Below are 12,429 nucleotides of genomic sequence, written 5' to 3'. Positions count from 1 at the left end.
ACGCTATAGAAAGCGAACAGCCACCACACGTCCAATTCCCAAACACCCCCCCCCCCCCCGCTCCGACCACTGATTCTACATTCACTATCTACACGTAGCTACGTTTGAGGCAAAATTCCTCCCCCATGACATCACATGGGAAAATGCATTATTGTTCACCTGACGGTATCATTTGGGATACCTACCGCTGGCCCTTCCTGCACCGGATGGTGGCAACCGTCTTCCTCGTGGAGACAAATCATGCGAAATGAGACTGACTGGCATCGCGTAAGCCACCGCAAATAAGGCTGCCTGTTCGCCGACTCGATGTGCCCCGGCCAGCTGTGGCATACAACAATTCATCAGGCCAGTAATAGTCACAGCTTTCGTACTCACGGCCAACATCGTACCTACTGGGATGTGTACGGACGGACAGTATAGCAACAGCCGCGTCATTCATTATGAATTTATGAACAAATGTGTCACGAAGAAAATATTTACCAAAGTAGGTACAACTCACCCTCCGTCGGTGGAAATTTGAATGCAGATATGGCGAAAGTATGTGCTTCTTATAGCGATGCAGCCATCCGGTGGCCGTGTGAGGTTATAGTCGCTGGCACTTCGAGATTGGAATTGTTTGGGGTTCTAGTCACCCCATCGCGCATGGTACGAACTGTTGGCAAATGGGGTGGTCGTCCATGGGTGCTCGCTAATATTGGCTTAGAATGCATAGTATACATGGTTGCCAGATGGGTGTTTAGTAAGTACCCAATTAGTTATTCAACAAGACACATTGAACTGCACTGAATAATTGAATTTGAGCCATTATTATTATTATTCCTTTTGAAAAAAAAATAAATGAAAAGCTGCCTGGCTATTTGCGATTTTCTTAAAACGTAATCTATTTTTTGTTAAGCTTATGGAAAGAGTTACTTTTAAGGAATATTTCAACATCTGTTGAAGGAGATAGAGGCTGCAGAACGTAACATGGAAAGAACTTGAGTCAATCTTGTATATTTATGGATTTAAAAAAATGGTACCTCGCCCACATGTAAGAGAGATCTCCGTTTGCCAAAATATTTTGAATTGTAATGTACAATACAATACAATGCAAAATACGCAATACACAATACACAATACACAATACACAATACACAATACACAATACACAATACACAATACACAATACACAATACACAATACACAATACACAATACACAATACACAATACACAATACACAATACACAATACACAATACACAATACACAATACACAATACACAATACACAATACACAATACACAATACAATACAATACAATACGTTTATAAAATAAAATAAATAAATGATGTAGGGTAAGGTGGGGCAAATTCGACCTAGTAAATGGTTTTGGCTGTAAATGCTCATTTTACATCGCATCAAGTCGCTTTATATACCAAATTATAGATTAGACTTCTGCGCAACTTTCTATGTATAGCTATTTATTCACACCTTGGGAAAATTTTGAGATACAAGCGTTTTACGAAAAAGTTCATTTTTGCTGTTTTCAAAAATGGTGGGGTAAACCCGACCGCCTATGTTTTTGGTTGATTTAGTACAGATATTACCCAAATTTTATGGTTTTTCAATGATAAATCAAAGAATGTTATGTTATTGAATTGTAATAAAAGAAAATGCAATTCAATGTCAATCTTGAAATGTCAAAATCACGAGCAGTAGCACGTAAAGATATTCCCATTTGCACCGGAGCAATTGCTCGACAAATACTATATTCAACACATTTTTGTGTCTTTTGCTTGTAATTATGTACAAAAAATAATAAAAGCACATTACCATTGTTCTAAAAAATGATAAAAGTATATTTCAGTTTGATAAATAAACATTTTCTTACCAAAACAAGCGGTCGGATTTAACCCACTATTTATAGGTCGGATTTGCCCACCGCGTCATTTTTCATTAAGACGCACTTAACAAAAATTACGAAAAAAGTTGGACTAAATTCATCTATGCACTTTGTAGGACTTTAATCAAAGAATTTAAATCCACTTACATTGATTATGCAATCACTTTAAAAATCAGAAATATCCTGTAATCAAAGATGCACAAAAATCATATCAAAAGTTGTAAAAACACACTTATTGTCGTTTGAGCATCTCAATGTAAAATAATAAAATGCTGCCAGGCCACCATTATGATTATTTTCGATGCTCTACACGACAACACTGATATTAGTTCGCGTAGTGCTTCCGATTTTCGTTAACAGAGGGGGATCGGGTTTACCCAACGGTCGGATTTGCCCCACCTTACCCTAAAAATATGTCAAAAGTTGCTGTTAGGAAAACTTTTTTATTAAAAGCTTCTCCATGATCCAAATACACTGAAAAATGTCTTTTATGTCTTTAAAACGATAAACATTAGACATTTGACAATTTATGATGGGGTAACACGAATAACTTTTAAAAAGGACATAATTACATGAATTAATTGCATTTGTTGGAGTAAAATTCCAAATATCTCGAAAACTATCGCATTTTGGAAGATATTTATTAAATGCATTTTGATTTAAAATGATACATAGAATTATTATAGAATTACAGTTTTGTATGTCAATTAGTATGAAATTTGAAAACATATATAAAATTATTGTCAGAAAAACTTTTTTGCTAATAATTTCTCCATCATGAAATTACATTCAAAATGTTTTTTTTTTCTCTTTAGATTTTTGTTGACAACATATAAAAAATTAGAAAAAATGGTTTTTTTTTCAATTTGAATTTTTATCATAAATTTTGTTTTTGTGAAAAATGACACAACATTTTTTTCAGCGCAAATTTTTTTGCGTGCAGAAGTATTCATTACCTATATTTCGCTCTCAGATAGTTTTACTGTATAAAATAGTGTAACCGAACAAACAAAATTTTGAAATTATTGCACGTAGAAACGTCTACGCCCTTTTGAAAAATTGCTCTTGTATCAGAATATTGAAATTGCCAGAAAAAAATCATGGAGATTCATAAACCGAACACAAGTGTAAAGTTTCGTTCGAATCGACGATGGTCATATTTTGCGGTCGGCCGGTTTCTCATGGAATCCCTCAAGACGAGCAGAGGTAAGAGAAGTCAGTGTCTTCGAATATTGCCAAGGTGGTATGCTGTCACCACTTCTATGGACCCTTGTGTCGGCTTGTTGAGGAAACTTAATGAACTTAGTTTTCCGATATATTGTTTCGCCGATGATTATCATATAATGATCATCGGTATTTGCATTAAGGGGGTGGAGCGGGGGGGGGGGGTTAGTGGCTAAGGGTTTCAGCGCAAAAAAAATCAGTTTTTTTGTCAATTTTTTTAGAAAGATGGGTGAAGCGAACTGATCGAAACTTTTGTACATTATACTACATCATTTCAAAAAAATTCTGTAATTTTTTCATGCAAAAATATCGACTAGCGACTCGTTGACGAAACTTAAAGATACTTAAATGTCAAAACACGACGATCATTCTACCCGTTAGTAGAAGCTGAAGTTACTTAATACTGAGCTGACCGATGAGTATGCAATATATCGTTGTGATCGAAATTCTTCCACAAGCCGGCACAGCCGTGGTGGTGGTGTTTTGATAGGCATAAAGAAAAAACAATCGAAGCAATATTGTAGCTATCGATGGGGCTGAGTCTCTAGAGCAGATTGCCGTTCGAGTCACATGTGGGACCGTATCTATCGTTATTTGTGTGATTTACCTACCACCAAATTCCGAGCTCGCTTTATATGAGCAGCATACCTCCTGTGTGGATAAGCTGCTCAATCACATTGATGATCGCACTAGGCTTGTTGTTCTCGGTGATTATAATTTACCGTTGCTACGCTGGAGTTTTGATGACGAAATCGGATGCTTTATCCCTAATAATGCATCCTCTGAGCACGAGCTGTTGTTAGTCGAAACTATGATCGCTTCTGGTTTACAACAAGTAAACTACCTGACGAATGACAATGGAAGATTACTTGATTTAGCCTTTGTAAGTAGTGCCAGTGATATTGAAGTCATAGAACCACCCGTACCGCTAATGAAATTGGATCGTCATCATCATCCGTTTGTTTTGACCATTGAGACTCTTTACGGTTCACCAGTGATTGACGATTTCAATCAATGCGATTATGACGAGCTAAATGCGAGAATCTCAAACATCAATTGGATTGAAATATTATCACTGGGTACTCTCGACGAGGCTGTGGACAGGTTTTATCGCGAATTGGACTTAATTTTTCAACAACACGTGCCTCTGAGAAGACGAAAGCGCCGTTGCACAAATAAACGCCCCTGGTGGAACGATGAGCTGCGCAATCTGCGAAATCGGTTAAGGAAGGCTCGTAAACGATTTTTCCGGAAAAGAGGTGAAGATGATAAATCGTTTGTGCGAGATTTAGAGCGACAATTTCAATCATTGAATGCATCTTGCTTTCGATCATACATTTCACGACTTGAGAGTAACATGAAGGACGAGCCGAAGCAATTTTGGGCTTATTTGCGGACCAAAACATCCACCCGTGGTTTTCCTGAAAACGTGAACTACCGTGACAGGACCTCAACGACACCTGCAGAGTCAGAAAATCTATTCTCGTCTTTCTTTCAAAGTGTGCTAAGTAATAACCCACCACCTTTGTCTGAATCGTACCTGAGTAGTCTGCTGACGTTCTCCTTGAATTTTCCTGTAACATCTTTCACCGAACGCGAAGTGTACACCAATCTACGTGGTGTTGACGGTTCAAAGGGACCAGGATCGGACGGAATACAACCATGTTTCGTCAAGGAATGCTCTTCATCGTTAGCTGTACCGATATCCATGCTTTTCAATCGCTCTCTCGGTGAAAGTATTTTTCCCGCCAAGTGGAAGGAGGCTTTAATAACACCAATTCATAAAGCCGGTAACGTCCATGACGTCATAAATTACAGAGGAATTTCAATCCTGAGCTGCCTCCCAAAAGTTTTTGAAAGTATGCTGTTAGATATTCTCTACCCTGCAGTAAAACACATCATCACTACAGATCAGCATGGGTTTGTTAGAAAGCGCTCAACAACGACGAACTTAATGAGCTATGTGTCAACGCTGATTGATAAATTAGAGAAACGACAACAAATTGATGCAGTGTATGTAGATTTCTCCAAAGCCTTCGATCGCCTTCCTCATCAGCTAGCTGTTGAAAAGTTGAGGCGAATCGGATTTCCGGACTGGCTGACCAATTGGATCTTCTCGTACCTTACAAACCGCAGTGCATCTGTGCGACTTGGAACTGTACTTTCAGACCCATTCGACATCACATCGGGTGTACCTCAAGGGAGTCACCTTGGACCTCTTCTCTTTGTGCTCTTTGTGAATGACATTTGCAGCGAATTGACATCGTGTAAGGTGATGTACGCAGATGATCTGAAAATTTATTTTTTTTTTTTTTTTCATACGTTTATTTGACACGGCATTTGCAATAGCTTTTTACGCCAGTTTCTTTTTTTACATAGCACGTTACAAAAATCCTTAAGACTAATTTTAACTATACTAGTAGTTTGTCTAAAACTAACACTGAAATCACTTTATTGTTTGCTTTTTTCCTTACATTGTTGTATTTCATACTGATCTAGTATTTTCGGGTGTATTTATTTACTTTTTTTTCTGTTATTGTCTAAATTTAAAAACTAAATATTCTAGGTTCCTTTAATTGGTGAATGATTAGCCTTGGATGAGAGTATGAGGAGATGAATTTAATTAAATTTTGACAGACGCTGTTTTTAGAAAATGATAGATAAGTTCCATGTATAGAGGATCGCGATACGCCAGGATGTCTCTAACAGGAACATGGATTGGTCTTCCTCGGACTTGTAAAGAATCTACTAATTGTGATCTGGCTTCACGATATTCAGTGCAGGACCAAACAACATGCTCAATGTCATGGTAACCTTCTCCACAAGCACAATGATTACCCTCAGCGAGCCCAATACGACGGAGATGCGCATCTAAAGTATAATGATTGGACATGAGCCTAGACATCACACGGATGAAGTCCCGACTTACATCCAATCCTTTGAACCATGCCTTCGTTGATACTTTAGGGGTAATTGAGTGTAGCCATCGTCCCATATCTCCATTGTCCCAAGATGTTTGCCAACTAGCAAGTGTCCTCTGTCGAGAAGCGCTATAAAATTCATTGTAAGCGATGGGTCTTTCATATATTTCACCATCTAGTGCACCAATCTTGGCTAAATTATCAGCTTTCTCATTGCCCGCAATAGAGCAATGGGCGGGGAGCCACACTAGGGTAAATTTATAACATTTTCTTGTCAGGTTACTCAGAGATTCTCGTATCTTCCCCAAAAAGAATGGATCGTGATTATCAATCCTCTTTGAGCGTAGAGCTGCAATTGTGCTGAGACTATCAGTGAGGATAAAGTAATGGTTCGGGGGTAAAGTATTAATTATTTGCAAACTATAGTGAACTGCTGCTAGTTCCGCTATATAAACAGAGGCGGGTTCTGCAAGTTTGAGAGAAATTGAAAAATTATTGTTGAAAATACCGAAACCAGTGGCCTCACTGATTCGTGACCCATCAGTGTAAAACATTTTAAGGCAGTCTATGTGTTGATATTTACTTGTGAATATTTTAGGGATCTCCCGCGAGCGTAGATGATCCGGAATTCCACGAATCTCTGCTTGCATGGACGTGTCGAAGAATAAAGTGGATTCAGGAATATCTAGTATATTGACGTATGTGGGAACATACTTAGCAGGCGTTATTTCTTGTGACATGTGATTGAAATACACTGTCATGAATCTGGTTTGGGGTTGAAGCTCGACAAGTCTTTCAAAATTTTCAATTACCAGTGGGTTCATAACCTCACATCGAATAAGTAAACGAGAAGAGAGATCCCAGAATCGGTCTTTTAAAGGAAGAACTCCCGCTAGTACTTCAAGACTCATCGTATGGGTCGACTGCATGCAACCTAAGGCAATTCGTAAACAGCGATACTGTATCCGTTCCAGTTTAATAATGTGAGTGTTCGCAGCTGAACGGAAACAGATGCACCCATATTCCATTACTGAAAGTATTGTTGTTTGATACAATCTTATCATGTCACTTGGATGAGAACCCCACCATGATCCAGTTATTGTTCGCAGAAAATTTATCCTTTGTTGGCATTTCGTTATTAGATACCTAATGTGGCCTCCCCATGTGCCTTTAGAATCGAACCAAATTCCAAGGTATTTAAAAGTCAGGACTTGGGCTATCGTTCTACCAACCAACTGAAGCTGAAGCTGAGCTGGATCACGCTTCCTTGAAAAAACAACCAACTCTGTTTTCTCCGTAGAGAAATCGATGCCTAACTTCAAAGCCCAACTTGATAAATTATCCAAACTATCTTGCAGTGGTTGTTGTAAATTTAAGGCTTTTGGTCCTGTAACAGAAACCACGCCATCATCTGCAAGTTGTCTTAGAGTGCATGGGCTGACAATACAATTATCAATATCATTCACGTAAAAATTGTAGAGAAGGGGGCTTAAACAAGAACCTTGTGGGAGGCCCATGTAACTTATTCTGAATGTTGCCAAATCGCCATATGAAAAATGCATGTGCTTTTCTGACAATAAGTTGTATAAATAATTATTTAATATTGGTGAAAGACCACATTGATGTAGTTTCTCTGAGAGAACATCAATGGAAACAGAGTCGAATGCTCCTTTTATGTCTAAGAACACAGACGCCATTTGTTCTTTTTTTGCATAAGCTAGTTGGATTTCTGACGAAAGTAGCGCCAGACAATCATTCGTTCCCTTTCCCCTCCGAAAACCAAACTGGGTATCTGATAGCAAGCCGTTCGCCTCAACCCAATTGTCGAGACGTCGTAGGATAATTTTTTCCAACAATTTCCTGATGCAGGATAACATTGCAATCGGTCGATACGAGTTATGATCGGAGGCTGGTTTTCCCGGTTTTGGAATAGCGATAACTCTCACTTGTCTCCAGTCGTGCGGGACAATGTTCTGCTCAAGAAGCTTATTGAATAAATTCAACAAGCGTCTTTTTGCTAGGTCAGGCAGATTCTTCACCAAGTTGAATTTAATTCTGTCTAGTCCCGGAGCATTATTGTTGCATGAGAGGAGTGCAATTGAGAATTCCATCATTGTCAAGGGCGAATCTATGAAATCGTTACTTGTGGGAGCATCGCGAGTGATTTTCTGCGCAGGAGCAGAATCGGGACAAATTTTCTTGGCAAAATTAAATATCCAACGATTCGAAAAATCTTCGCTTTCATTAGTCACGTTTCGATTCCTCATTCTTCTGGCTGTGTTCCAAAGAGTACTCATTGATGTTTCTCTTGACAAGCCATTAACGAAGTGTCTCCAATAACTAGATTTTTTGGCACGACGTATACTGTCAAATTTGTTTTGCAAAATGAAATAATTTTCAAAGTTCTCACGTATACCCCCTTTCTGTTTCATAATTTCTTTGTAGGCAACTTGTTTAGCTTCATATGCATCAGAGCACTCTTTGTCCCACCAAGGATTAGGGGGCCGTCTATTTATTGTCATTCCAGGATTGCATTTCGTTTGGGCTTGTTCTGCTGCTTCAATAATTAAACCCGCTAGGAATTCATATTCTTCGGTAGGGGGTAGCTCTTCTGTCGAAGCAAGAGAAGTGGAAATTAATGTTTCGTATGTTTTCCAATCAATATTTCGTGTTAAGTCATAAGGAACATTGATTGAATTCGTAAGGCCTAATTCACTGTTAATTGAAACAACGATTGGCAAATGATCGCTACCGTGAGGATCAGGTACAACCTTCCACGTGCAGTCTAACCGAAGTGATGTCGAGCACAGAGATAGATCTAATGCACTTGGACGTGCAGGAGGTCTGGGGATGCGTGTTGTTTCGCCAGTATTTAAAACTGTCATATTAAATTCGTCACAAACATTGTAAATCAAAGAGGATCGATTATCATTGTAGAGGGAACCCCACAATACTCCGTGCGAGTTGAAGTCTCCCAGTATCAGACGCGGAGCAGCCATGGATTCCACTACCTCAAAAATTTGACGTTGTCCAATTTGAACTTTGGGAGGTATATATATAGAAGCGATAGACATGTCTTTGCCTTTAATGTTCGTTTGGACAGCTACAGCCTCAATGCCCGCAAACAAGGGGATGTTAATTCTATAGAAAGAATAGCACTTTTTAATTTCTAGAAGCACTCCTCCATACGGGGTGTCTCGGTCTAGGCGAATAATGTTGAAATCATTTAAGTTGAAATTAATGTTTGAGGTAAGCCATGTTTCACATAGAGCAAAAGCATCGCATTTTAAATTATGCAGTAAAATTTTTAAGGAATCAATTTTAGGTATGATACTTCTGCAATTCCACTGTAAAACAGTGATGGAATCTTTCATTGGAGGAGGTGAATTACCCATTGAAAGATACAATCGCTGCAAGGATGGGCCATTGAGCAATCAGCTGCTCTAAAAATGTTCTAATTGTTGGGAGGAAAGCTGAAAGTATACTCTTTAGTGGTTCAGAAATATTGAATGCTTTAAAAATCCAATCAACAATTTCAGAAAATTTCAATAATCCTACCCCCGGCTGAGGCTCAGAGGAAGTCGAAATTTTATTATTTCCAGTAATGGTGTTCTGTTTGGATTGTACGTTCCCAAAACCGGGCGGAATTGATTTCGGTTTTGAATCGGAATTTTTCGGTTTTGGGCGCAGTTTATCTATTGGTGGAGAAATTTTAAGGCCCTTGCTTGGCAGCTTGGGAAAAGAAGACTGTTTTCTTTTTCTGGAATTTCCGGGTAAAACAAATGATGTACCTTCGCACGCTCCGTCAGAGTCAGACTGTTCCGAAAATAGAGATGTGTAAGTGTTTTCTAAGAAGATGGGTTTAGGGGTAGCATTTTTCAACATTTCTGCATAGGAGCGCTTAGACCTCTCCTTCAAGGATCGTTTAATTTTATCCTCACGCAATTTATAAATGGGGCATGCAGGGACCTCATGTGAGTTTTCTCCGCACATTAAACATTTTTCTGAATTTTCATTACATGTATCCTCTTGATGAGAACCCCCACATTTGCCACACCGTGCCTTATTGGAACAGTAAGTGGCTGTGTGGCCAAGCTGTTTGCAATTAAGGCAATTCATTACACGAGGGATAAAAAGGCGAACAGGGAGACGAATCTTATCGATAATGACATAGTTGGGCAGCGCAGACCCAGCGAAAGTCACTCGAAATGAGTCAGACAGTCGATAAACTTTTTTATCTCCTTCGTGTGATACTGAATGCAATTGCTTGCATTCAAGTATTTTTACGTCTTTAAGTATGGTGTCTTTGAAACGACCAACCCCATGCTTAACTAAGTCATCAACAGTCAAACTCGATTCTGTGATGACCCCATCAATTTCAATTTCCTTTGAAGGAATATACGCTCTATACTCACGCGTAAAAAGCTCGCAAGAAGCAATTGCATTGGCTTGTTTGAAACTACCAACGACAATGCGTATTTTATCTTTATTGACTTTGACGATCTCTTTTACATCCGAGAATCGCGAAGTCAAATCTTTAGAAATTTGAATAATATTTAGCGCCTTTACTTTACGCCTAATAAATACAATCCATGGTCCCGTTGACGACTCTGGGTAAATTTTAATTCTAGTCGGATTTACATTTTCAGCATAAGGCTTAGGGGGAGGGTCTGTTACTCGTTCTCCCATCTCTTCATCCATTTTACCTAGCAAGAAAAACTATCACAAAAAGGAATGAAAAATATACCTGTTATACCTGTAGAACACACCTCATGTGTTACGTTGTAAACTCGGTGCCCGTTGTTTGACAATGTGACACCTGCTGTTCTTCTTCGTCGCGTTGCTTCTTCAGTAGAGAAATAGTCCTACCTGCAACACTTCAAAACTCTCTCCGATTAAGCTGCTCGTCGGTATCACCACCACAAGCGCGCTCTCTCCGTTTCCACCACCTCGGTAGACAAATGTGGCTACCTGTGGCTTGCTGCGAAAATCCCACTGTCGATGCGGCACTTTTCAGTGCCACTTGTTTTCCTTATTCGTCGTACCACTTCTGCGGTAGACAAATAGAGCAAATGGGTCTACCTGTGACGCTTCCCTCTCGTCGATTAGAATTGCCCGACGACACCAATACACTATATTTTTTTCTGTGTGTACAGGCACGATCACTGTCGATCTCTGCCACCGCGGTAGGCAAATTCGTCTACCCGCGGTTTGCTGTCAAAACACCACTTGTCGAGGATGCCGTTGACCACGCCTCCGACGTATCAACTGTCGACTCACACTTAACAAACTGGTCTCTCTCTCTCTCCCACAATAACGCATACAGCGTCTCGCACTCCGTCACTCTCTCGAGAACAAATCCTTCCACCTGGAGGCACAACCGTCTCGGTCGGTTGCAAAAACTGTTATGATCTGAAAATTTATCGCATGATAACAACTCTGGTAGATTGTTGTGCACTTCAGATGGACATAGATAGGATCATGAGTTGGTGTGATAGAAACGGAATGACTATAAACATTCAGAAATGCAACATAATCACATTCACACGAATACTCTCGCCAATTACGTTTGAGTATGCAGTGAGCGCTGCCCCAGTAAAACGAGTTTCATCAATCAAGGACCTTGGTGTTATACTTGACCGTAAGCTACGTTTCATCGAACACTTCAATGCAGTTACTGCTAAAGCCTTTGCAGTACTAGGACTCATCAAACGAAACACCCAAGATTTCAACGACGTCTACTGCCTGAAGGCACTGTACATCAGTCTGGTACGCAGCATTCTAGAGTATGGAGTTATCGTTTGGGCCCCATATCACACCGTACACATGAATCGCATAGAACGGGTGCAAAAGAGCTTCGTCCGGTATGCCCTTCGACGGCTTCCCTGGCGAAATCGATTTGAACTACCACCGTATGAGCATCGTTGTGCTCTTATCAACCTGCTTACGCTACGAAACAGGAGAGTTTTTCTGCAGCGACTTTTTGTGTTCGATCTTCTCGCTGACAACATTGACTGCCCTCTGCTTCTCGCTAAGCTGGACTTCAACGTTCCTGGTAGGTCTCTGCGGAGAATGGACTTCTTTCGGCGCTCTACTCATCGCACGCAGTACGGCCAGAATAACCCGGTGGATGTTTGCTGTCAGCTCTTCAATAGCGTTTTTTATCATTTCGACTTTAACTTAAGTAGAGAAATGTTCAAAGTGAAAATAGGTTTAAGTTAGTATAGTATTTCAGTCTGTACGAAAATTTATTAATTCGAAGACAATATAATAATAAAAAAAAGAAGTTGAACTGGATCACTCTTTCTAGAATAAACGACTCGCTTGGGTTTCTCCGTGGTGAACTCGATACTGTCAAACGGGGTAACTTGCAACACTTCAACATGTTTCTGTACAGATGAA

Source organism: Topomyia yanbarensis, chromosome 3, assembly GCF_030247195.1.
Source record: "Topomyia yanbarensis strain Yona2022 chromosome 3, ASM3024719v1, whole genome shotgun sequence".
NCBI lineage: Eukaryota > Metazoa > Arthropoda > Insecta > Diptera > Culicidae > Topomyia > Topomyia yanbarensis.
Note: the sequence above shows the minus strand (reverse complement) of the source record.